At 45.8% G+C, this 27,318-nt stretch overlaps 1 long non-coding RNA gene across 1 annotated transcript in view; it reads right to left on the minus strand.

Annotated features, from left to right (window-relative positions):
• LOC309610590 overlaps positions 1-27,076 on the minus strand; it is a 67,487-nt gene extending 40,411 nt beyond the window's left edge. Inside the window, exons 1-2 of the long non-coding RNA XR_014234062.1 lie at positions 26,957-27,076; positions 25,044-25,137 (exon numbers count right to left, since the gene is read on the minus strand). This is a non-coding gene — a long non-coding RNA (uncharacterized lncRNA). The remainder of the gene's footprint in view (positions 1-25,043; positions 25,138-26,956) is intronic.
• Between the last annotated feature and the right edge of the window lie 242 nt (positions 27,077-27,318).

The following is a 27,318-nucleotide window of genomic DNA, read 5'->3' on the forward strand; positions in this document are numbered from 1 at the left end:
TCTTTCCTTTAACACAGTGAGGATCTGGGCGCCTCATTCGTGCCTGTTTCCCTTTAGTCACTCTTTCCCGGCCCTTTCTACAACTTCCTCTCGCTCAGGTCACCTGGCTGCCTCCCAAGCCATGAACTGCTCTCCCCAGGAGCCTCAGAGGCACCGGCCCACCCTGCACCCAGGAGACTCAGAAGCAGACCCTGAGCTGTTTCAGGGGAAGGATGGGGTAACCGGAAAAGAGAGGGGTCAGAAAACTCACGTCTCCCCTCTGTCTCCAATTTGTAATCCTCCTCCACCTGGGCCCCACCATTACTGGCTGGGCCTAATATGCCCAGGAATTTTACTTACTAATAAACATGATAACAATCATTTATTGAGCCCTTAACTGTGTCCCAGGTACTGTCCCATTTAATACAACAATCCTAGCCATCTCTCGGATGAGGAAACGAGGCTGAGAGAGGTTAGGTCATTCACAGGCAGTAAGAGTGGAACCAGCTCCTGGATCTTCTGACCCAAGGCCACACTCACAGCCCGTGGCCAGCATGCGCTCCTCCTGCACTGCTTATCCCCTGCCCTGGCTCAGTGCAGAAATCCCTCTGTAGCATCTCTGAGTATCTCCAGAAACACATCACTGGTAATTTATCACATCACTGGTAATCACTGGTTCCCTATCCCCACATCATTTGGGGGTCCCTGGTGAGGCTTTGCATCTGTCCACTCACTCAGCAAACAGACAGTGAGGACCCACCCCTATGGGTCGCTCTGCTGGACCCAGGACAGGAGTCACATAAGATCTAGTTCCTGCCCTTGGGAAAAGGAGATGCAGACACAAGCAAATCTGTTCAGAACAGCATCTAGACAGGACACGAGCAGGCCGAGTGCCGCAGGGGCCAGGAAGGTTTGGCCATTCAGCTGGTGGCTCAGCAGTGACATCACAAAGATGAGAAGATCAAGCCTCTGACATCACAGAAGACTGACGAAGCCCCACAGATGGTACATAAGGGGCTCGGACTCAGAGATCTTACAACAGACAGTTCCCTTAGTCCTGAAAAGACAAAACCATCTCCTTGGTCTCCCCACAGCGGTCCCTTTCATTCAGCCAGTCAGCAAACAGCTGACCTCTCTCATGTAGTGGGCGCTCTGCTAGGGGCTGGGCCTATGGCAGGAGCAGGACAGACCCGACTCTTGCCCTCAGAGAGCAGACAGCTTTGTTACCAGACTTATCACACAGAGGAACCTGCCCAGCTGGCATTTGCTAAGGCATCAACACATATGGAGGTTTACTGTGGTGCAATCTGCAAATGCTGGCTCATAGGAGCTTGCAAACAAAGCTGCTCTAAACCGGAGCCACTGCAACAGATGCCAAGGGTGACAGAGGACAGAGACACCTGTGTCTGTGGTGGCCTGGGACCAAGAGCAGTGATGTGCTGACATTTGTCAAGTGGTGTGCTTCTGTAAGATGACATTTTGTCAAAAACAGGTGATCCACTTGAATAAGCCCATTTCTCAAAATCTTCTAGAAAACAGACATTTCCTTCCTGTCTTGATCGCTACCCTCCAATGTCTATTCTTCTATTCACTGTGTGGGTTGAGGAATCAAGATGGCAGAGGAGTAAGAGGACATGGAGTTCACCTCTCCCCACAAATGCATCAAGAATACATCTACAAATGGAACAACTCTCACAGAGCACCTGTTGAACATTAGCAGAAGACCTCGGACACCTAAGAGAACAAGAAAGATCCCTGTGTAACCAGGCAGAATGAAAGAAAAAATAGAAAAGGAAGAGGAAAGGAAGTGGGATGGGACCCGCACCCCTGGTGGGAAGCTGAAGGAGAGGAGAGGTTCCTGCATCCAAGGAAGCCCCCTCACCGGAGAGCGGATCAGCTGGGACAGAGGGGGAGCTTCGGGGGCTACCAGAGGAGAGCCCAGCAATGGGTCTGCGGCAGGCAGGGCAGAGTGAGACCCACACAGATGGTCTGTGCCACAGCCCTGCACGCCCCAGCCTAAGAGGGGTGTCCGCTGGTGTGCACAGAGGCTGGGTGCTGGAACATGAGGTTTGGAGAGCAGTCCCAGGGAGAGAACTGCTGTTGGCACAGGGAATGTGAGTGAGGAGCTCTTCAACCAGGAATGCTCGTGGAGGAAGCCCGGACCACCATAGAAGCGAAGCGCCTTTGTTGAGTGATGTGCAAGGGGAGGGGCTGCCATTGACATAAAAGAGCACACCTACAGGTGAACAGCTCCAGAGGAGGAATACTCAGTGGCTTCTCTCCCAGTGGCAGTGCTCCATTCCCACCTACCTTGCACCACAGATCAGAAACGCAGCTAAGAAACAGATCTGGGGGTCTCTACTCCAACAACTAGGAAGCAGACCCCACCCCTAACAGGACAGTGACAACCACAGAGCAAAGGGAAGGCCCTGCTCAATATCCACTAATCAATATACAGTGCAGGTTCTGGTCACCACAACATCAGTCACACCTCCTATCAAGGGGATAACAGCCAGCATACACTGAGGAAAGAGGTGGCAGACAACCACACTAAAAACAGGCCTCACACCAAAATAAATAAATAAATAAATGAACCCACGAAGGTTACACAGGGATGTTCCCACATAAAAATAGCCCTCCAACTACGATACGACCCAGCAATCCCACTACTGGGCATATACCCTGAGAAAACCATAATTCAAAAAGAGTCATGTACCAAAATGTTCATTGCAGCTCTATTTACAATAGCCAGGACATGGAAGCAACCTAAGTGTCCATCATCAGATGAATGGATAAAGAAGATGTGGCACATATATACAATGGAATATTACTCAGCCATAAAAAGAAACGAAATTGAACTATTTGTAGTGAGGTGGATGGAGTTAGAGTCTGTCATACGAGTGAAATAAGTCAGAAAGAGAAAAACAAATACACTATGCTAACACATATATATGGAATCTAAGGGGAAAAAAAAAAAGGTCATGAAGAACCTAGTGGTAAGATGGGAATAAAGACACAGACCTACTAGAGAATGGACTTGAGGATATGGGGAGGGGGAAGGGTAAGCTGTGACAAAGTGAGAGAGTGGCATGGACATATATACACTACCAAACGTAAAACAGATAGCTAGTGGGAAGCAACCGCATAGCACAGGGAGATCAGCTCGGTGCTGTGTGACCACCTAGAGGGGTGGGACAGGGAGGGTGGGAGGGAGGGAGATGCAAGAGGGAAGAGATATGGGAACATATGTATATGTATAACTGATTCACTTTGTTATAAAGCAGAAACTAACACACCACTGTAAAGCAATTATACCCCAATAAAGATATTAAAAAAAAAACAGCCCTCCAAGACAGTCTGAGGGTCTGGCATTGGGAGGAAGAACCCCCAGGGCATTTAGCCTTGAAGGCCAGCAGGGCTTCAGTGCAGCAGCTCCAAAGGACTGAGGGAAACAGAGACTGCACTCTTGGAGGCCACACACAAGGTCTCACATGCACTGGGACCTAGCACAAAGCAGTACCTCCATAGGAACCTGGGCTAGACCTACCTAGGGGTCTTGGAGAGTCTCCTGGGGAGGCGAAGGTTGGCTGTAGCTCACTGTTGGGACAAGAACACCAGGAACAGAGGCCCCAGGGAATACTGATCAGCGTGCGTGCTCCCAGAGGTTGCCATTTCGGCACCAAGACCCAGCCCCACCCAACAGCCTGCAGGCTCCAGTGCTGGAACACCTCAGGCCAAACAACCAGCAAGACAGGAACACACACACACACACACACACACACACACACACAAAAAGACAGGAACACAGCCCCACCCATTAGCAGACATGCTGCCTAAGGTCATACTAAGCTCACAGCCACCTCAAAACACACCCTTTGACATGGCCCTGCCCACCTGAGGGACAAAACCCAGCTTCACCCACCAGAGGGCAGGCACCAGTCCCTCCCACCAGGAAGCCTGCACAAGCTCCTGGACCAAACTCATCCACCCGGAGGCAGACACCAGAAGCAAGAGGAACTATGATCCTGCAGCCTGCCGAAAGGAGACCACAAACACAGAAAGTTAGACAAAATGAGACAACAGAGAAATATGCTGCAGATGAAGGAATAAGATAAAAACCCACGAAAACTAACTGAAGAGGAGCTAAGCAATCTACTTGAAAAAGAATTCATAACAGTGACAGTAAAGATGATCCAGAATTTAGGAAAAAGAATGGAGGCACAGACTGAGAAGATACAAGAAATGTTTAACAAAGAGATAGAAGATTTAAAGAACAAACAAATGAACACCACAATAACTGAATTGAAGAAAACCCTCGAAGGAATCAATAGCAGAATAACTGAGGTAGAACGAATAAGTGAGTTGGAAGACAGGGTGGTAGAAATCACTGACACAAAAATAAAGAAATAAGAATGAAAAGAAATGAGGACAGTCTCAGAGACCTCTGGGACAACATTAAATGCACCAACATTAGCATTATAAAGGTCCCAGAAGAAGAGAAAGGGAAAGGGCCTGAGAAAATATTTGAAGAGATTACAGCTGAAAACTTACCTAACATGGGAAAGGAAAACAGTCACCCAAGTCCAGGAAGCACAGAGAGTCCCCTATAGGATAAACCCAAGGAGGAACATGCCGAGACACATAATAATCAAACTAACAAAAATTAAATACAAAGAAAAAATATTAAAAGCAACAAGGGAAAAGCAACAAAGAACATAAAACGGAATCCCCATAAGATTATCAGCTGATTTTTCAGCAGAAACTCTGCAGAGGCCAGAAGACAGTGGCATGATATATTTAAAGTGATGAAAGAGAAAAACCTACAACCAAGAATACCCAGGAAGGCTCTCATTCAGATTCAATGCAAAATCAAAAGCTTTACAAACAAGCAAAACCTAAGAGAATTCATCACCAACAAACCAGCCTTACAACAAATCCTAAAGAAACTTCTCTAGGCAGAAAAAGAAAAAAAAAAAAGGAGGCCACAAATGAGAAAGCTCACAGGTAAAGGCAAACATACAGTAAAAGTAGGAAATCATCCACACACAAATATATCAAAACGAGCAACCATGAGAAGAGTACAAATGCAAGAAATAGGAACTACATTTGAAATTAAAAGATCAGCAACTGAAAACAACCTTGTACATATATACTGTTATATCAAAACCTCATGGGAACTGCAAACCAAAAAGCTACAATAGTTACACACACAAAAAAGAAAAAGCAACCCAGCACAACACTAAAGATAGTCACCAAACCAGAAGAGAAGAGAACAAAAGAAGAGAAGAAAGAAGACTGACAAAAACAAATCGAAAACAATTAAGAAAACAGCAATAAGAACATACATATAAATGGATTAAATGCTCCAACCAAAAGACACAGGCTTGCTGAATGGATATAAAAACAAGACCCATCTAATATGCTGTCTACAAGAGACTCACTTCAGACCTAGGGACACATACAGACTGAAAGTGAGGGGATGGAAAAATATTCCATGAAAATGGAAATCAAAAGAAAGGTGGAGCAGCAATACTCGTATCAGACAAAACAGACTTTAAAATAAAGACTGTTACAAGAAACAAGAAAGAACACTACATAATGATCAAAGGATCAATCCAAGAAGAAGACAGAACAATTGTAAATACATATACACCCAATATAGGAGCACCTGAATACATAAAGCTAATGCTAACAGCCATAAAAGGAGAATTGACAGTAACAAAATAATAGTGGGGGATTTTAACACCCCACTTACACCAATGGACAGATCATCCAGACAGAAAATCAGTAAGGAAACACAAGCCTTAAATGACACATTAGACCAGATGGACTTATTTGATATTTATAGGGCATTCCATCCAAAAGCAGCAGAACACACTTTCTTCTCAAGTGTACATGGAACATTCTCCAGGATAGATCACATCTTGGGCCACAAATCAAGCCTTGGTAAATTTAAGAAAATTGAAATCATATCAAGCATCCTTTCCAATTATGAGATTAGAAATAAATTACAGGGAAAAAACTGTAAAAACCACAAACACATGGAGGCTAAACAATGTTACTAAACAACCAATGGATCACTGAACAAATCAAAGAGGAAATAAAAAAATACCTAGAGACAAATGACAACAAAAACACGATGATCCAAAACCTATGGGATGCAGCAAAAGCAGTTCTAAGAGGGAAGTTTATAGCAATACAATCTTACCTCAGGAAACAAGAAAAATCACAAATAAACATCCTAACCTTACACCTAAAGCGACTGGAGAAAGAACAACAAACAAAACCCAAAGTTAGTAGAAAGAAAGAAAGAAATAAAGGTCAGAGCAGAAATAAATGAAATAGAGACAAAGAAAATGATAGAAAAGATCAATGAACCTAAAAGCTGGTTCTTTGAAAAGATAAACAAAATTGACAAACCTTTAGCTAGACTCATCAAAAAAAGATCAGAGAGGGCTCAAATCAATAAAATTAGAAATGAAAAATGAGAAGTTACAATGGACACCACAGAAATACAAAGGATCCCAAGAGACTACTAAGAGCAACTCTATGCCAATAAAACGGATAACCTAGAAGAAATGGAAGAATTCTTAAAAAGGTGCAATCTTCCAAGACTAAACCAGGAAAAAACAAAATCTGAACAGACCAATCACAAGTAATGAAATTGAAACTGTGATTAAAAAACTCCCAACAAACAAGAGTCCAGGACCAGATGGCTTCACAGGTGAATTCTATCAAACATTTAGAGAAGCGTTAACACCCATCCTTCTCAAACTCTTCCAAAAAACTGCAGAGGAAGGAACATTCCCGAGCTCATTCTACAAGACCACCATGACCCTTATACCAAAACCAGACAAAGATAACAGAAGAAAATTACAGGCCAATATCACTGATGAAACAGACACAAAAATTCTCAACAAAATACTAGCAAACCGAATCCAAAACACATTAAAAGGATCATACACCATGATCAAGTGGGATTTATCCCAGGGATGCAAGGATTCTTCAATATATGCAAATCAATGTGAAACACCACATTAATAAACTGGAGAATAAAAACCATATGATCTCAATAGACACAGAAACAGCTTTTGACAAAATCAACACCCATTTATGATAAAAACTCTCCAGAAAGTGGGCATAGAGGGAACATACCTCAGCATAATAAAGGCCACATATGACAACACGCACAGCTAACATCATTCTCAACAGAGAAAAACTCAAAGCATTTCCTCTAAGATCAGGAACAAGACAAGGATGTCCACTCTCACGAACAAGACAAGGATGTCCACTCTCACCACTTTTGTTCAACATAGTTTTGGAAGTTCTAGCCATGGCAATCAGAGAAGAAAAAGAAACAAAAGGAATCCAAACTGGAAAAGAAGAAGTAAAACTATCGGTTTGCAGATAACATACTATACATAGAAAATCATAAAGACTCTACTAGAAAACTACTGGAGCTCATCAATGAGTTTGGTAAAGTTGTAGGGTACAAAATTAATACACAGAAATCTCTTGCATTCCTATACTCTAACAATGAAAGATCAGAAAGAGAAATGAAGGAAACAATCCCATTTACCATCTCATCAAAAAGAATAAAATGCCTAGGAATAAACCTACCTGAAGAGGCAAAAGACCTGTACTCAGAAAACTATAAGATGCTGATGAAAGAAATCAAAGATGACACAAACGGATGGAGAGATATACCATGTTCTTGGATTGGAAGAATCAAAGCAATCTACAGATTCAATGCAATCTCTATCAAATTACCAGTTGCATTTTTCACAGAATTAAAACAAAATATTTTACAGTTTGTGTAGAAACACAGAAGACCCCAAATAGCCAAAGCAATCTTGAGAAAGAATAACAGAGCTGGAGCAATCAGGTTCGCTGACTTCAGACTATACTACAAATCTACAGTAATCAGGATTTCCTTGGCGGTCCAGTGGTTAAGACTGCACATTTCCACTGCAGGGTAACTAACTCTTGATCCCTGGTCAGGGAACTAAGATCTCGCATGCCACACGGTGTGGCCAAAATTAAAAAAAAAAAAAAAAAAAAGCTACAGTAATCAAACAGTATGGTACTGGCACAAAAACAGAAATATAGATCAATGGAACAGATTAGAAAGTCCAGAGATAAACCCATGCCCCTATGGTCAACTAATCTATGACAAAGGAGGCAAGAATATACAACGGAGAAAAGACAGTCTCTTCAATAAGTGGTGCTGGGAAAACTGGACAGCTACAGGTAAAGGAATGAAATTAGAACACCTCTAACTCCATACACAAAAATCAACTAAAAATGGATTGAAGACCTAAACGTAAGGCTGGATACCATAAAACTCTTAGAGGAAAATGTAGGCAGCACATTCTGACATAAATCACAGTAAGATCTTCTTTGATCTACCTCCTAGAGTAATGAAAATAAAAACAAAAATAAACAAATGGGACCTAATGAAACTTAAAAGCTCTTGCACAGCAAAGGAAACCATAAACAAAACGAAAAGACAACCCACAGAATGGGAGAAAATATTTGCAAACAAAGCAACCGACAAGGGATTAATCTCCAAAATATACAAATAGCTTATGCAGTTCAATAAAAAAAAAAAATCAAAAAATGGGCAGAAGATCTACACAGACATTTCTTCAAAGAAGACATACAGATGACCAATAGGCACATGAAAAGATGGCTAACATCACTAACTATTAAGGAAATGCAAATCAAAACTACAGTGAGGTATCACCTCACACCGGTCAGAATGGCCATCATCAAAAATCTACAAACAATAAATGCTGGAGAGGGTGTGGAGAAAAGGGAACCCTCCTGCACTGCAGGTAGGAATGTAAATTGGTACAACCACTATGGAGAACAGTATGGAGGTCCCTTAAAAAACTAAATATGGAACTACCATATGATCCAGCAATCCCAGTCCTGGGCATACACCTGGAGAAAACCGTAATTAGAAAAGATACATGCACCCCAATGTTCATTGCAGCGCTGTTTACAATAGCCAAGACATGGAAGCAACCTAAGTGTCCAATGACAGATGAATGGATAAAGAAAATGTGGTATATGTACACAATGTAATATTATTCAACCATAAAAAAGAATGAAATAATGCCATTTGCAGCAACATGGATGGACCTAGAGATTGCCATACTGAATGAAGTAAGTCAGAGAAAGATAAATATGATATTGTTTATATGTGGAATCTAAAAAAAATGGTACACATGAACTTATTTACAAAACAGAGTCAAAGATGTAGAAAACAAATTTATGGTTACCAGGAGGGTAGCGGGGAGGGATAAATTGGGAGATCGGGATTGACATATACATGCTATTGATATATATAAAGTAGATAGCTAATAAGGACCTACTGTAGAGCATAGGAAACTCTACTCAATACTCTATAATGACCTACATGGGAAAAGAATCTAAAAAAGTGGATATATGTATAACTGATTGGCTTTGCTGTACACCTGAAACTAACACAACACTGTAAATCACCTATACTCCAAGAAAAATTTTTATAATAAAAATAAAAAATTAAGAGTATATACCGCCTGGCTCCATTTCCATACTCCTTGAGAATGCAGTAATTGAACTGCTTTGTTACATACTTGTTATAAATGTAATCTCCCTCCCCTCAGTTTCTTTACTTCTGAAGGTAATGTAGAATAATAAACATAACCTCTGAGGAAAAAAAAATTATGCAGGTTAAGCCACCATGAAGACTTTACAACTCCTGGATGGTGTGCTTCAAGTTCTAACTGTGTTTTAAGTTACTGTAGGGCACTGATAACTTGAGATGCCTATCGTGCCGTCCAAACCAAATGATAAAGAAACATTCAATGCCTCTGCCTCAATTCCTGGTTTAACTATCATCCTCCTCCTCATTATTATTATCACTCATTTCCTCCTGTTAGTCCAATCATCTCTCTGTCCACCCATCCATCCATCCATCCTCCATTCATTTCAAGTTCTTGTTCATGCCGGGGCACCAGTTAGTAAGAGATTCCCCAGTACATCCTCCCAGCTCAGAATAAGAAATGAGGAAGGTTATAGTGGGGAAGCTTATGTGAGTAATAAAAGAACACTGATGCAGCTTGTGAGAAGATGTTTTCTGGAAAGCCCTGACCATAGATCCATGGCTACCACAAGGAAGAGCCATGTGGTCACTGCCACCTGGGCATGAGCAGTCATGTCCCACCTAAGACGCCCCCTAGGGACGTCACCCCAAAGCCTCACCTCCCTCCTGAGTGGGCCAGCCCATGTCTCAGGGGGTCATGGCTCTGGGCCAAGTGACTCCCCTGCCCTGAGCAGCTGGGGCAAACCTTTTCCCTCCCTCCCAGGTATCTCCTGTTCATGAGCTTCTGGGGCCAGGAGCTATGCTGTTTGTACCATGTGCTTTTTCTCACGCGCATGAAGAACAAGAGAGAGCCATGAATACAGCTCATGTGGGGCCCTGGTGCCATTCTACACCGTAACACCATCCAACATGGAACACAGGTCCAACAGTAATCCTTCCAACTTCTGATAACATGCTCTTACTGAATTGCACTGTGTACCCATTTGACATCTGACACAGCCTGTGTGTAGTCCCCTTCCAGTAAATCCAGTCAGCTGGATTATCATGTGATTATGTTTTTAGTGTAAAGAATAATTACACATCCATACTGTTGCCAAGATTCTTTCACTCAATCAACAAACATTTATTAACCATCTACTACATCCCAGTCTCGGTTCCAGGGATGTGGAGATGAGTCACTGGAGACCCTGACTCGAGCCCCTCGTAGACCAGGGGAAGAGAAAGGCATATATACACATTAGAGGCCACGAGTGAGTCGTGAACACTGACTGTGGGTCGTGGCCGCCTTCTTTCTCATCAAGGAGGCGGTGACCCTCTTGCCCAGTGTGGCGGGGGCAGGGTCGAGTCCCATCGCGTTCTCTGCAACACTCCCTGTCTCAGCTGCCAGTTCTGCTGATGCCACTACTTATGGAACTGTCTTTATCCACTGGTCTCCTTGGACCAGTGGGCTCTACTACATGCTGTCAATACAGCTGCATACCCCACACCCCAGCCCCAGTGCTGCTTGGTGCCACTGCCCCCTCTGCAGGATCAGGGGTCCTGGTGAAACTGCCATCCTCTGGGCTGTGGCTGCAGCCATGAGAGAAGCATGGAATCTACTCTGCAGACAGATCCCCCGCTGCACAGACACAAGGACAGTGAAACAATGTCCGTGCACCCTGCAGAATCACAGGTCACAGTGTAACTCTGAGTCACTTCCTGATGTTTATCACATCCGCTACAGAGACTGGAAAGGGTATGGATAGTGAAAGAAATAATACCGAGAGAAAATGTGGATGAAGCAAAACTGAAGTCTTGATAAGGTTGAGATATAAACATAGTAGAGAAAAAAGAGCTATAATTTGGATTGAAACTGGTTGCAAGGGACAGAAAACCCGAAAGAACAGTGCCTTAAACAAGACTGAGGCTTATTTCTCTCCCAAGGAAACACAGGCAATGCAGGGCTGGGATGGGGCACCACAATCACAGGGAACCCAGGTTCCTTCCATAGTGTAGCTCTATCACCCTCAACATGCTAGCTTCTAACTCATGCTCCAAAATGGCTGCTCAAGTCCCTGTCCTCAGAGCCTTATTCCACCCAGCAAGCAGGAAGAAGGAGTACAGAATGGATTGCCCCCTTCCTATGGGGACGGTTCTCAGAAGCTGCATCAATCACTTCTGCCTACATCCCATCGAAGCAGTACTTAGTCACAGTGCCACACCTAGTTGAAAGGGAGACTAGAAAACACAGGCTTTCTTCTGAACAGCCTGTGCCCTTCTGTGGTAACTGAAGGCTTTCTAGCAGTCTCTGCAAAAGGCCAGTCAAACAGTGAAGTTTAAGATCTCAGAGACGGAGAACTTCCAGGTACTAACACAATGATAAATATGACCCCAGGAGTAGGCAGCTGAAAGGCAGACAAAGTGAAGGTCATGGACATACTGAAGTTGGGGACAGTGAGGCTGATTTACTGAGTGGATCCTCAACAGCGCAGAAGATGAAGCCAAATGGGTTGGCTGAAGTAGTCAGGATGGAGAGGAGGACCCCGAGGCCACCGGGATGAAATCCTGGCGGCAAGGCAGACCTCGAAACCACGTGACCACTGGTTTACGTTTGTCCTAAAAATTACTTCATCTAATTGTCTCACTAGACGCGTATACACCTTAAGGAATCAGGGACCGTCTCTGCTACATCCCCTTTGATTTCCTGCAGTCCTAGAGGCATGGCACACAACACACACACAGTTGAGCCAATGAATCCCAAACACTTCGCTGGGGCCCAGAAGATAACCTAATATGTCCTCTTTCCCACAACACTCTCACTGACTCAGCATTCGAAAAACAATAAACACTCTTTCTGTTTGGTGCAGCAATTTGGTAAACTGCCCAGCTTTACAGGCTACCCATTTGTTCCTTGAAGGCTGAAAATAGTCTAAAGGAAAAGAAATAAAACAAAAAATAAGGAAGTTTTAGGTGTGTTGTGTTGCTGTAATAGACTGAGAACAGACCCATGTATCTCAGTGCAGCACCTGTTACCAAAATAGCCAAACCGAAGGGGATTCACTTCCTATGTTCTTTACTGAATAACAGAACTGCTGATAAATAACTGATGTGGGAAGAGAAGAACAGAGCAACTTCTTTCTTCTTCCTGTGAAGATGATAAGCAAACCTACTGGCTTCCGTATAAACTGTACACTTAAAAGACAACCATCTAAGCAGCCTGGAGGTGGAGGGGCCACTTTCCACACCTGGCTGCCGCCTGCTCCGCAGACCTAACCCTGGACGGTGCCCCAGGCTGGGGCCTCCTCTGACTGGTTTCCCTCTTCCCCTCTCTGGCAGGTGGACGCCTTTGCTCTCACGCCAACAGGCTTCATCTGTTCTGAGTTAGGGTTAGGAGACAAGCAGGTGAGGTTTGGACAGCTGAGACAGATCAGAACCCTGAAAGTGCCTCGTGCAAATCCAAACACAGATTCTACAGTGAGTGGGGTTCAGGTCTAATCTGAGACTAAGACAAAGACTGAAAAAGAGCCTTTCATGGTCTAAGTGGTGCTGAAGACTGCCCTGGCAGTCTTCTCCCTAGAAACCCTTGATTAGGAATTAGGAAGGCCCTGTCCCCTCGTGTTTTGTTTTGTTTTTTTTTTTTTAAAGTGTAAGCATTCTAAGTGTATTTGTCAAGCTAATATCAGGAACAGGAAAGAAAATAGTTCTTAAATTATCCTGTGCTTACACTCCAAAGCAGACTGTTTCTCTTTTTTTTTGAACGACAAAATAGAGATAATAACCAAGAATTATATAACAATATTCACGTAACCACTATTCAAAATGAATGGTTAACTTTGTTAACATTTACGTATTATACAAATTACAGCTGATTTTCGTTTTCCACAGTACTTATGTTCTACAAGCTTACCATGAACCCCTTAATTAGATAATACTGAACCACTGCTCTTAGGGGGAATACAGTTTTCCTAGGAGAAACACGGTTTTCCTAGGGGAAGTATGGTTAGGTTCCTGGGAGCCTCTGGTGTGTGTACTCATAAACAGAATGTGGTATGGTTCTGTCGGTTAATACATTTTTTCCATAAATGATATCACACTCTTCCAATGTTCTGCAACTTGCTTTACCCACTTAATTGTGTTTTCAAGATCTATTTACATGGAAACATAGCTCTAATTCATTCACTGAAACTTCAGTATAGTAATTCCAGCCTCAGCAATTAGATGATAGATACCAGTCTTCAAGAGTTTCAGGCACTTCCAATGAAAAGCTATTATTCATCCTTCTCTAGAAGAGTTGTCATATTATTCCTTTGTGTAAAACTCTCTTGAGCACATGACACAGGCTATAACCAAAGCTCCTCAGTACATCAGGTCATGGTCAATCTGACCCCAGGACCATTCCTCTGACATCATCCCCCGTCACTAAACCCCATGCAATCAATGCTGTGATACACAGCATTTTCACATCTTTGGCCCTTGCAAATACTAATAGCTTTGCCAGGTGGGTTAGTCCTTCTTTGTCTGGCAAACTCCTAGACAACCTTCAAAACCCAATTGAAATGTCATCTCCACAGGTAGATTTACTGTGAAGCCAATGAAGTTTAAGTTCCAGGCCCTGCATTTCCATAGGCCTCTACTGAGACCAAGGGAGAGATTCTAGCAATGTGTTCACATGGACATTTGTTGTTTAGGTAAAATTACAGGATTAAGATATTTTTTTGTTGAAGGGCCATCCAACTGTATAACCTTCAGACCCTTCCAAGCCTGGATCTGCTCTGATCACTACTTGTGAAGCTTTCCAGGACCTCCCTAACATGAAGCCCTCTGGGGTCCCTGAGCACTTTATTCTAATGTCCAATCCCTCACATGTTATAGTATGGCTTACCAGCTCACCTCTGATTTGATAAGACAAACAAGGATTTCTGTTCATACGTTGGTCTCAACAGTAGGTATTCAAACATTTGTTACATGTATGTTAATAATGGAAACATAAACAGAGGTTTGCGCATTTGCTAATTGTTCCACCATTCTCAGACTAGGCTACTTCCATCTTCAGATGGAGCCTTCCATGCTGGCTCACTGCACACCAGCCACGTGACAGCAGTAAGGGAAAGTGGGTTTCAGGAGTGTGTGGGAAGAGACGTGAAGACAAACCCCCAAAGGAATGGGAGTCAAATGGAAATGAGACAAAGTTTAAATAGGGAAGGAGATAATAATGTGAACCTATAATCTGGGAAGAGTTCATGTTTTAGGTGGTGGGAGTGGTTTCATTTAAAAACAAAAGGAAAAATACAGAGGACATAAAATGGGAGACATAAAGAAAATGGGCATTTAGCTACAACTGGGTGGGTTAAATTTGACATGGCAGCTAACCCAGTGCCCTAGCGCCTGCTGTTCATTCTCTGGAAGGCCGGCCCCAGCCGGCTCTCCCTCCGCCTCCAAGAACCAGCCTCGCTGTCACTGCTCCGGAGCCATTTCTGGATGTTCCCATCCTACTGGCCCAGATCTCATTTCTCCCTCAGCTCTGTAACCACAACTATGAATATAAGTATCACTATAAATAAGTGTTGCTTTACTTATTTTAAACATCTGAGGAATTACTGAACTGTGCATATATAAACTATTCTTTACATTTCATCTGATAACCTAAACTTTTCCACAACTAACCAGTTAAGAAAATTGTACTGTTTTCTATCTCAAGTCATCCTTCTCTCCCATGTACCCAAGAGTGAGCTACGTATGTTCTGGAAAAATATGACACTGTTCTGCTGGTAACAGGCAAGGAGGCAGGTGAAAGCAAAAGATGGAAAACAAACACATTTGAGAGCACTTCCTATGGGAAAGAATGTCACATTTGAAAACAGATGCCCCCGTTGTTTCCTGGGTTTAAGCCTAAGTTACTTGCTCTGTAAAATTACAGTTGAAACCTGTGCTGCAGAGCAAGCAATTCCCTACCCTCCTATGTGGAGATGGGCTCAAACAGAATCTGAAATCATTCCAGATTTACACAGTGAGCGCCGCAATCAGAATGTCATTGGGTTAGGGAATGGATGAATAACTTAGCTCACTAAAAGGTAACACTTAGAAAAGACCAGGGCTGCAAATTCCAAGAGGGAGTGACAGCCTGGAATAAGATGATCTCCTCCCTTCAATTAAAAATAAACTGACCCCAGAATCCAGACACCCCACTGTTTTGATAGGTGCACCGTTCAGACCTGAGAACCAGAGAGGGGTCCAACCACCCCAACAGGGCGTACAGGCAGGTTATTTGATTTCAGTTCATCTGGCACTTTCTGGGCTCGTACCAAGGGGGGAAAACCCTCACTGCCCTTGAGAGGCGTGTGGTCTGGTGGGGTTGACAAGAAGGACACAGGGCTGTGACGAGGACAGGGGAAGCCCAGGGAGGCCCACTTGCCTGAGCCTGTGTTTGTGCAGGGTGCTGTCTGGTAGAAAATCGGGATCACTGGGTAGCATCTAAGAGAGCCCGGGCTCTGAGGCAGTGACTGTCGGGAGCTCCAGCAGCAAACGTGGGGATCAGGGCCAGAATCCCACAAGGACAGCCGTGCTCTTACATCCCACGGTGCCTACACGTGTGGTGCTTCTCTGCCCAGGATGCGCTCACCCGCTTCATCCTCCTGGAAACCGCTGCTCTGTCATGAGGTGAGACGCTGGCACTGACACGGCCCCACGGGTCCCGGTGCTGGTGGGCCCCCGTGCTGGCTCGTTTCCAGCATTATCATCACACCAGCAGCGAACACATCCTGTTATGACTGCCACTCGCCTGATGCACTAGACGCTCAGCGACCAGAGAGCAAAGACCATGTTTTCTCTCCTCTGCGTGTGCACAGCCTGGCAAGCAAAGCTCTCAGCAAGTGTTTGTTAAGATGAGTGAGGCAGGGCTCCCCTCTGCTCAGGGAGCGAACTCGGCTTCCACCACCACAACAGGAAAAGGCCAGACGCTCTAAAGTATCACAGCTTTTCTTGAGCCCATCAGAGAGGTGAACATAATTCCAGAGTGACAAGTCCCCTGAGGAAAGACAGGACATGCCGCTGACTCACCTTTGGTGGAGGCAGAGGGAGGCACGGCTGCCACAGAAATCAGGGGGGAGGAAAACAGCTAAAATGTGAACAAATTCTTAAGTGTGGCCTCAACATGACAATTTATAGTAACCAGATGCCCGGGCACAAGGATGGTGGTCTGCACTTGCAAACAAACTCTTTTCCATGGCCTCTATCGGGCATCACTCAAAGATGGGGGCCGAGCAGGAGAAGGAAGGACCAGAGGAACCGAGACCCCCCCACCTCCCCACACAAGCCTAACACAGGGTACGGAACCGCAACAGTCTTGGAGAGAGGCCCCCGCGAGGGGGGCACAGGGGCACCCAGGAAACCCCCGACACCACGGACCCCACGGGAGGCGCAAGCACCAGCAGCCCAGCGCTGGAGGGCAGGACAACGCAGCATCCAGGGAACCACAAACCCAAAGCCGACCTGTGCTGACATCACGGGCTGACCACCCTCACCCACTGCCCGGCCAGCGAAGCCCCACCTCCAGTCCCTCTGCAGCTCTCAGAGCCCCTCTCCCCTCCCTGGCATTCTGCCTCAGAAATTCTACCTGCCTTCACCTCCCCTCTCCTCTGACTCCTCAACTCAGGGAGACCACTAGGCCCTGTCTGGGCCCCCCCTTCCCATGCTGCAGCTTGAAGACCCTCCAGGTGGTCAGCGGAAGCCATCGTGGGCTCACCTCACTCGTCTCCCCTCATTCAGGGCTGACTTTTCTGTGCCGCCTCTTGTCCAATGTCGAAACCACTGTCTCCTAGAGTTTGTCCAGGTGTGTAGTGTTTTATGGCTCTGATAAATCTGGTGCCAGTTACACCATCTTGGACAGAAGCCAAAGTTCACTTGACTTTTGACAAAGGTGTCAAAGCAACACAACAAAGAAAGGAAAGCCTTTTCAATAAATGGTGTAGAAATAACTGATACGCAGAAAAAATAAACCTCAAAACCTACCTCCCAATGTACAGAAAATGTTAATAAAGCTTTTTGGGGAAAACACACATCTTTATGCCTTAAAAATAGGGAAACACTTCTTAGGCAGGAAACAGAAAACAGTGACCATAAAAGAAAAAAAAAACGATAAATTAGACTTCATCAAAATTAAAAACTTTTGATTATCAAGTGACTGTTAAGAAAACGAATAGGCAAGCCATAGACTCAGATAAAACAGAAAACTAAAGACTAGAATCTAGGATAAATAAGGAAATCCTACAACTCGATAATGAAAAGGCAACCCAATTTAAAATGGTCAAAGAATTGATCAGATACTTTAGGTATACAAATGGCCTATAAGCACATGAGAAATTGCTCAATACCACTAGTTGTCAGGGAGATGCAAGTAATTAAAACCACAAGGGATACCACTACACAGGCACCAGGATGGCTAAAATTAAAATCACTAACACCAAACGTTGGAGAGGAGGTGAAGCAACTAGACCTCATGTACTGTTGGAGGCTGTAGAGTGGTAGCTGGTAGTTTCTTGTAAGGCTAAACACATACCTACCCTATAGCCCAGAAATTCCATTCTAGGCGTTTATCCAAATGAAATGAAACATCTGTCCACAAAAGACCCATGAAAGATCACTCATATTTATAACCTCCCAAACTGGAAACTCCCAGGTGTTGTCAAAAGGGAGATGGATACACAAACTGCAGTATGTTCATACAGTGTGACAGTTCTCAGCAAGAAAAAGAAACAAATTAGTGATACACAAAACCACACGGATGACTCTCAAAAACATCATGCTGTGTGAAAGAAGCCAGACCAAAAAGAGCATGTGTTACTGTATGTACTGTATGATTCCATATATTTGAAATTCTAGAATAGGCAAAACTACTGTATGAAAAGAAAAGTATCTATCAGAAAAAAAAAAGAAAACTCTACGATACAAAAAATATCAGATCAGTGGTGCCTCTGGGGAGGGAGGAGCTGGGAATCATGGGAGAGTATGTGAGGGGACTTCCTAGGGTATGTGAATGTCCTGACCTTGACAGGTCGGAGTTTGGGTTACACTGATTTAGGCAGTTATCAAAACTCAAAAAACAACCACCTCAAAAGAAAAAAACAAATGCATCCAAAAATGTACAAGTATTGATGGATGGAAAGAGGGATGATAAATAGATAAATATGTGAAAAAACAAGGGTGGTAAAATATTAATAGCAAAATCTAGGTGGATGGTAGATGGGTGGTCATCTAAAATTCCTTCAACTTTTCTTCATGTCTGCACATTTCATAACGTTAAGCTGATGTGGAAATTGACGGGCAAGATGCTAGTCGCAGCTAGGCCAGGATACTAGGGCAGAGACTCTAGCACCCGGTTACAGGACAGGACCGGTCAAATAAACACAGGGGATAACAGCAACAGCAGGCATCATTTACCGGATCCTCACTGTGTGAGGCCCTGAACCCAGCACTTCTCAAAAGTCAGCTCATGTAAGCCTCCCAACAAACTCATCTGACAGCCAAGACACTAAAGCTTAGAGGATTTCTGTAACTCATCCGAAGTCCAACCCCACAGCTTGTAAAGAGCTGAGACATGGCTGGAGCCCTGCCTGTCAGGTCCCAGAGCTCACCCACCACACGGTCCACCTGCCACCTGCAGAGGGAAGATGAGTGCCTGCTTACTGAAACCAGCGTTCAAGGTCAAAGCGGGGCTGACAGCGAAGATGACATGGGGAGCCATTGAGAGTGCTTTAACTTTCTTCCAGTTGGGCAAAGGATGGACTCCGGAGCTTAGGACCGGGCTGACGGCCTGACGTCCTGCAGGGTAAGCTCTCTGAGGGCAGGGACCATCTCTCTCTCATTTCTGCTGTCACCCCACAGGCACAGTGCATGGCAAACACACTTACTGAATGGATGAATACATACATACAGAAACAGGAATGCAGGCAGACGTTATAAATTCACAAGCAGAAATGTGACCACACGAATGGGAAAAATCATCTTTCTAGGTCAATCTTATTTCTCAACAAAACTGCACCTCATAGATTCCCCCCAAAGAATGTAACTTCTTTTGAGTGACTTATTCTCGGAAAGATTCTTCTTTTGCTGACACTGGAGGTAGTTTTCACACATTCTAACACAGACCAGGAAATCTGTAAGAGTTCTGAAACAGTCCTACAATTTTGACTTTTGGAAGGTCTTTAGAGATGGTTTAGGTTAGCAACTTACCAAATGGAGGAGGTAAGACTCTTTTTTTTTTTTTTTTAAATTTATTTTTGGCTGCGTTGGGTCTTTGTTGCTGCACATGGGCTTTCTCTAGTTGCGGCGAGCAGGGGCTACTCTTTGTTGCGGTGCGCGGGCTTCTCATCGCGGTGGCTCCTCTTGTTGTGGAGCATGGGCTCTAGGCACGCGGGCTTCAGTAGCTGTGGCTCGCGGGCTCTAGAGCGCAGGCTTGGTAGTTGTGGCGCACGGGCTTAGTTGCTCCACGGCATGTGGGATCTTCCCGGACCAGGGCTCGAACCCGTGTCCCCTGCATTGGCAGGTGGATTCTTAACCACTGCGCCACCAGGGAGGCCCAAGGTAAGAGTCTTGTAATCACTTTTCTCCCTCTTTCCTGGGGAGGTTCTAACCCAACAGGAGTAACATGAATGAGGACCCCAGAGCTCTCTTCTTGCTCTACCCACAACCCCCAAGGAGAGAGCTGCTGAGGGAGCCTCCAAGGGCAGGGAGGTCGGGGTCCAGATCCTGGGCATCCAGTGAAGCCTGGTCTGCCTGAGCCAATCTGGGGACAGTGGTGTTTGATGGGCTGGGTCATGGAAAAGAATACCTCCCCTAAAGATAAACTCAAAGTAAATATAGTCCATTCCCATTTTCTTCACCCAATGCTCCCAAGCCACTCTTTGAAGGAGATGGGAGCCTATTTGCTTCTTGGTACAAGAGGAATGGGCTCCTCATGGCATTTAACTAAGGGCCTCGTGGGCTCCACAGATGCTCGTATGGGCCTGGATTTTGTCAGTGGCTGCTGGTGTTAATGTGGCTGTAGAACCCCATCTCAGTGGTTCTCCCCTAGTCCTTACAACATGGCATTGTTTTATCCACGTTGTGCAAATGAGGAACTAAGACTCCCATCAATGGAATAATTCATCAAAGTCATGCAGCTGGTTCCAGGAAGAGCACAACGATGCTGCAGGCTGACCCCCTTGCCCAGGCGAGATGTCCTGCCCTCAGTGAGCTCCTTTCTCCGCCGTACATGGGCTTGTTTTACCCAATCCAGTCACTAAAGCACACCTGCTAAAGCTCATCAGAGGACAGCCTGGGAGTGTGTACTCAGCATTGTGAGTTGTTGCTATTTAGTTCGTGACTTATTTAGGAACCATAAGGCACTCCCCGAGACTTGATGTCAGATTTGGGGTCAAGGAGAACATGACCTATCTCCAGAATATTCCCTGTGAGTCTGGGTGGGGTAGAAAATGCAGATCCCTACACCTTCACTGTGTGCCTAGTGTGTTCAGAGCAGTGCAGTCTCCTCCCTTTCCGTTTTTTCTCCATCACTCACGGGGAGGTAATGCAGGAGTCCCAGTGAGGCTGACCACCCCGTGAAGGAAGGAGAAGGGAGCTGGTCTCTGAGTGGAGCAGACCTATCTTTTCCTTGCCCTTGCTTCCTCATTAACAAGTCAAGACTATGGTGCTGGCCAACTGGGGATCCAAAGCAGGAGAATTCACAGAGGAGAAAGTTGCTTTTTAAAAAAAAAAAAACTGGAATTATCTTGACAAAGTTTGGCAAAGCATATGGAGAGCTGGCCTAAAATGGCAGCCAGGAAGGGATAGAAAGGGACCATAACCTTTTAAAAGCCTCAATAATTGGCAAGTCTTCAATTTCTAATGCAGGGGGATGATAAATTATTCAAATGAAATAATCCTGGCTTCCACTCACTGTGGTACAGGAATATTGATTCTCCCATTACCAACCCACAGAAGCTTCCACTGTAAGAAGCCAGTGAAATGGAGGAGCATAGCATTTCTGCTTCGGATCTTTTACCCCTTTCCTTACCCTGGATTTTGTTTGCTTTTCCCCAGGCTCCAGAAATGAACTATTCTTCCAGTCACTTCAGAAGACACCGTGAAGATCCGTTATCTACACATATTCCACTATTGTGCTCAGGATTTTAGGTAACGAAGGACTGATTCAGAGCCCCCAGTCCCCACACAAGACCACGATTCCATTGTCTGACATGCAGACCAGTGCTTTTTAAACTTCAATGTGCATGAGAATTACCTGGGGACTTTATTAAAATGCAGAGTCTGACTCACTAGGTATGACTGACCAGATAGTGGGCCTTTCTAACAAGCTCCCAGGCGGTACCAGTGCTGCTGGTCATGGATCACTCTTTGGGTAGCAAGACACTAGATGGCCATAAAAACCGAGCACAGCGACCCCCCCTCCCCAAGTCTAACACACACCAACGTGCACATCACACCAATGTCTCATCCCTGCTCAAAACCCTTCAGTTGGAAATGCAGATGGCCAACAGGCACATGAAAAGATGCTCAACATCGCTAATCAGGGAAATGCAAATCAAAACCACAACGAGATACAACCTCATACCTGTCAGGATAGGTATCATCAAAAACTCCACAAATAACAAATGTTGGCGAGGATGTAGAGAAAAGGGAACCCTCGTATACTGTTGGCAGGAATGTAAATTGGTGCAGCCACATGGAAAACAGTATGAAGGTTTCTCAGAAAGCTACAAGAACTACCATATGACCCAGCAATTCCATTTCTGCATATATATCCAAAAAAAAAACCAAAAACACTAATTTGAAAAGATACATGCACCCCAATGTTCACAGCAGCATTATTTACAATAGCCAAGACATGGAAACAACCTAAGTGTCCATCAACAGATAAATGGATAAAGATCACACACACACACACACACACACACACACACAGGAATACTACTCGGCCATAAAAAAGAACCAAATTTTCCCATTTGCAGCAACATGGATGGACTTGGAGAGCATTATGCTAAGTGAAATAAGTCAGAGAAAGACAAACACTGTATGATATCATCTATATGTAGACTAAAAAATACAACAAGCTAGTGAATAAATCAGAAAAGAAGCAGACTCACAAATATAGAGAACAGACTAGTGGTTACGGTAGAGGCAGGCAATATAGGGGTAGGGGAGTGGGAGGTACAAACTATTGGGTGTAAGATAGGCTCAAGGATGTACTGTACTACACAGGGAATATGGCCAATATTTTGTAATAACTATAAATGGAAAAATTTTTATACAAAATTATATAAAAACAAAAAAATAATAAAAACAAATTTGCAACGCAAAAATAAAAACCCCTCAGTTGCCTACTAATAAAATTCATACTCTTGCCTGACATTCAAGACCTTGTACAAATAGATCCTACCTACTTCTCTGCTTCCTAATCTTTTCCATTGCTCCTGTCTCATGATCTACATCTCAACCAAATGGAACTATTTGTGGCTTCCTAGACATTCTCTCTCTCTGCCTTTATTCTGCTTTTTCTACCCAGAATGTTCTTGTCCAACTCCTTCCCAACTCCTTCCAAGTCCAGCTCAAACACTGCCTCCTCTATGAAGCCCACCACGGTTCTTCCAGCCAGAAGTCATCCTCCTTCCTCTGACTTCCGATATGTCATTTTATACCTACCTCTCTTTTTAGGGACAATATTACCAGCTATCTTTCTTTTTATAATAAGACCCACAAGGGCGTCCAGCTATAACATTGGCTCCAGCGGGGGAAATGTCTGTGGGGCTCACCACAAGCAGTACAGGCCCAGGTGAGTGCCCCAGGCATTCTTTTTTTTGGCCACGCCGAGCAGCCAGCGGGATCTTAGTTCCCCAGTTCCCCGGGCAGGGATCAAACCTGTGCCCCCTGCAGTGGAAACGCAGAGTCTTAACCACTGGACCGCCAGGGAAGTCCCGGCTATCTTGTACAACGACTTGTGGGCACCATGTCTTTTATCTTATCTATACAATTGTTTACTCTCTATTTCCTTAAGGCAGATTCTTGTTTGATTTATGCTTGTAGCTTATAGACACCTAGCACAATGCTCTGTATAACTGGAAATGATTGTGTGTGTATTTATTAATTTTATTGGGTTATAATTTACGTCAGTAAAATGCACTGATTTTAAGTGTACCGTTCATTCAATTTTACACTCAGGTAACCACCATCCAACAGAGACAGAGAACATTCCCATCAGCCCAGAATGTTCCCTAGTTCCCCTTCCAGCCAATCCCTACCAACAACCCATCCCTAGCCAGAATGTAACTGCTCACATTTCTACCAGCCTATATCTGTTTTGTCTCTTCTTGAATTTCATCATAAATGGAATCACACCACATGTACTCTTCTGCCTACCTTCTTTCATTCAACGTAATGTTTTTGAGATTCGTCCATGTTGCCACATGTTAGAAATAGCCACTTAAAGAATCCATTGATGGTGGGAAGGAAGCCCTGCTTTACTGGACTTCACACCAGCCCCGGGCTACCCTGAGTCAATGGCATTTGGACTTTCTGGGCTTGCTTCCTGCCTGCTATCAGGTTGTTCACAAATCAAGGAACTCCCTTGAAGCCCTGTCGCTCTTTCTTGCTGGCACTTCTGCCTCCTCCACATCGCCTCTGTGCCTTCCAGCCACCTTCAGCAAGGAGATAGCTCCTGACTGTTTTCCCCACCACCTCCCCAAGACCCTGCTGTCCAGCTCCAAGGTTCGATGCTCCCATGTAGGGCCCCCATCTGTCAGGAGGAGATGTCATCTCCACTGTTTCTTTGCAAATCTGTTTTTCTTGAGGCTCAGCTAGAGTCACCTGTCCAGGGGCCTCTGGGCCCATGTCCTGCTATGGCTCATGTCCACTCATTGCCAAGAGGCAAGTGTGACTGGAGCCACACAAGAGGGAGAGGCTGCTGGCTCTGCGGCGCTCTGTGCCAGCTACATCTTAGGGGTTCTCACGTGATCTCACCTGATGATGATGGGCCGGCTCCCACCGGCCAACGCTCGTGATGCAGGGACGGTGGCTTCCTGGCTGGCAGAGTCACTCCATCTGGTTCTCAGTGTACATTTGGGTGGACAAGCCCAGGTGCTGCCCCCTCCCACCACAAGGCCCACAAAGGGCTTATGCTCATGCCTGTATCAACTCTGCCATCTTCTATGTCAGAACCGCCACTTCAGGGTGAGAACGAGGCCCAGCCCGGACAAGTCCTAAATCGCCACTCCAGAAAAGGAGATCCAGCCTGCACCCCAGACACTGAGACATCTGGCTAAAATGTGACAGAAGGAGTAGGTATCACCCCAAGGAATTATCTTAACTGGGAAGAACAAGGAAAGGACTCCAGAAGGTCAACTGTGTCACTCGAACTTTTAAAACTGTGCTAAAATACACCACTTTCATCAGCTCGGGCACCATAACAAGTATACCACAGACGGCAGGGCTTAAACCAGACACTTACTTCTCACAGTTCTCGGGGCTGGACGTCCAGGATCAAGTCCGGCAGATCCAGTGTCCGACGAGCTCTCGTCCTCATCTTCCTGCTGAGCCCCCACCTGGTGAAAAGCAGAGACAAGCAGCTAATTCTCTCTCCCCTATTCTTATCAGGGCACGAATCCAATCAGGAGGGCCTCCCTCTCATGACTTAGTAACCTCCACAAGGCCCCACCTCCAAATACCATCTCATTATCTCATTAGGGATTAGGGTTTCAACATGTGAATGGGGGGCCTATAACACATACATAACATGAAAAATGAACAGTTCAGTGGCATTTTGCACTTTCTGAGATGTCATTTGCTGAAGGCTCTTCCAGGACACGTGTAACTAATTGTGCAGAGCACTCCCTTAATCTTGCAGACCTGTGAAGTAAGTAGTATTATCCCCCTCTCAAGGAACCAAGGCCCAGAGAGGGTGGTGGTTGCACAGGGCATATGTAGACCTTGGGTATAAACCCCGTCTGCCTGCTCCAGGCGGTCGCCTGCCGCTCTGTCACCCTGCCTTTCTGTCTGGCTCCTTGAAGGTGATTTCAATGTCTCTGATCTCATATATCCCATCAAAGTGCTTACCGTGCTGACCACAAAATCCTTCCATCTCGTCACAGCACTTACGGAAAAGGGAGCCGGGAAGGAGAGGATGGCTTTCTCTCTCCCTGCCAAGGGGCCCGTCAGCTGTGGTCCCCACCCATCTGCACTGGCCTGTTGTGTGACTTGAGATTTGCAGGGTATCAACGAGGCGTATGCAAAAATATTTTCCATTCCAGGGTTGTGACCTACCTTGAATTCCTCCCAACAGTCCTCGCAGCTAGAGTTTTGTTAAAGCGGAAACATTTTAAGAAAAGGGAAGACATCTGGAGCCATTATCTCCTAGTAACACTGCAGCCATTTTGAGTTATGAATTACGCGGTCCAGCGCCAAGCCTGCTGGGATGGCCCCGGGGCCAATTATTTCAGAACGAGAAGAAAAATGAGGGGAAGAACTGTAGTTTAGGATTCCACCCGAGAGCCCAGGCCCAAGTGAGGCCCTGTAGTGAACGGTGGCTTCGTGGATGGAGTGTGAGGGCAGGGGAAAAAAAGCTGAAAGCAGCAGAGATGAGATTTACTTACTGGAGCATTTTGCTGGGCACCTGTGTGGTGGGGCGTCAGAAGACGAGCTTTGAAATCAGGCAGGACAGGGTTGTCCAGACACCAGCTGGGTGCCCGGGGCAAGGTGCTGGAGCTTTCTGGAGCTCTGCTCCCACTGACCACGAATCGGGGACTTCAGTGCCTTCCCTCCACGGGTGGTGGAGGTGAGCCACCGACCATGGCGCACAGGGATGGCGCGGGGAGGTGGTCAGGCAATGGCCCCTCAGGAGCTGCGCGGAGACCCCACCGGGAAGTCTGGGCGCTGGGGACGGGCGGGGACCACAGGTGTCCGCCTCCGCTCCCGCCGCTGAGAGGGAGCCTCTGCTTCACTGGCTTCCCCACCAGCCCCGGAGGCGGCCACACCTGGGATGCAAGGCCCAGCCTCTCGGCAGAAACAGCCGTGACCGCGCACCTGGAAGCTATTGCTATGATTTGGTTTGTCGGGTTTGGCTTCTGACCGGGAACCGGTGGTGAGAGGCCCTCGGGGTGCGCGGAGGAATGAGCCGGTCGGCCCGGAACCTCAGGCCGCGGCGGCACTGGGAAGGGCCAACCTCCCCGAGGGCAGAGTCCCCCTGAGGAGCCAGCTGTGACCTTTCACTAGTGGACACATGAGCCAAACCAAAAGCAAAGGGAAACAGAATCCAGAAGAGGTGGCTTCAGGGTCTGCGGTGGCCACTCATGTTGTCACTGGCAAATCCCATTAACAACCCACGAGAAATAAACATAGAACCTGGGTAAAAAAACAAAGTCTAACCTTGTTTCCTCTGCGCTGAGTCTAGTCCACCAGCTCCCAGGGCACCGCGTGCAGGCGCCTCGCAAACCGCCAACACCTCAGATCAAGGCTCCCGGTGCAAAACGGCGGCGCCGACAGCTCGGCTCAGGGCCGTGTGCAGAAGGTCCGCCCACCACACTCAGTTCAAGATGGCCGGCGGGCCGTGTGCAGAGACGCTGCGCCCTGCTCTGTGATTAAGGGCGTGAGCAGCACTTGCGCCTGCGCAGGCCCTGTGAGACGCCCCTCCCCCCCCCGCCTCCCCGCCCCTCCCCGAGGACGGGACCCCTGCAGAGCAGCCCCGCCCACCGCCTGACTCAAGATCACGTGCCCCAGAGCCTCCTTCC

This window comes from Balaenoptera borealis (assembly GCF_965194805.1).
Source record: "Balaenoptera borealis genome assembly, chromosome: 14".
Taxonomy (NCBI): Eukaryota; Metazoa; Chordata; class Mammalia; order Artiodactyla; family Balaenopteridae; genus Balaenoptera; species Balaenoptera borealis.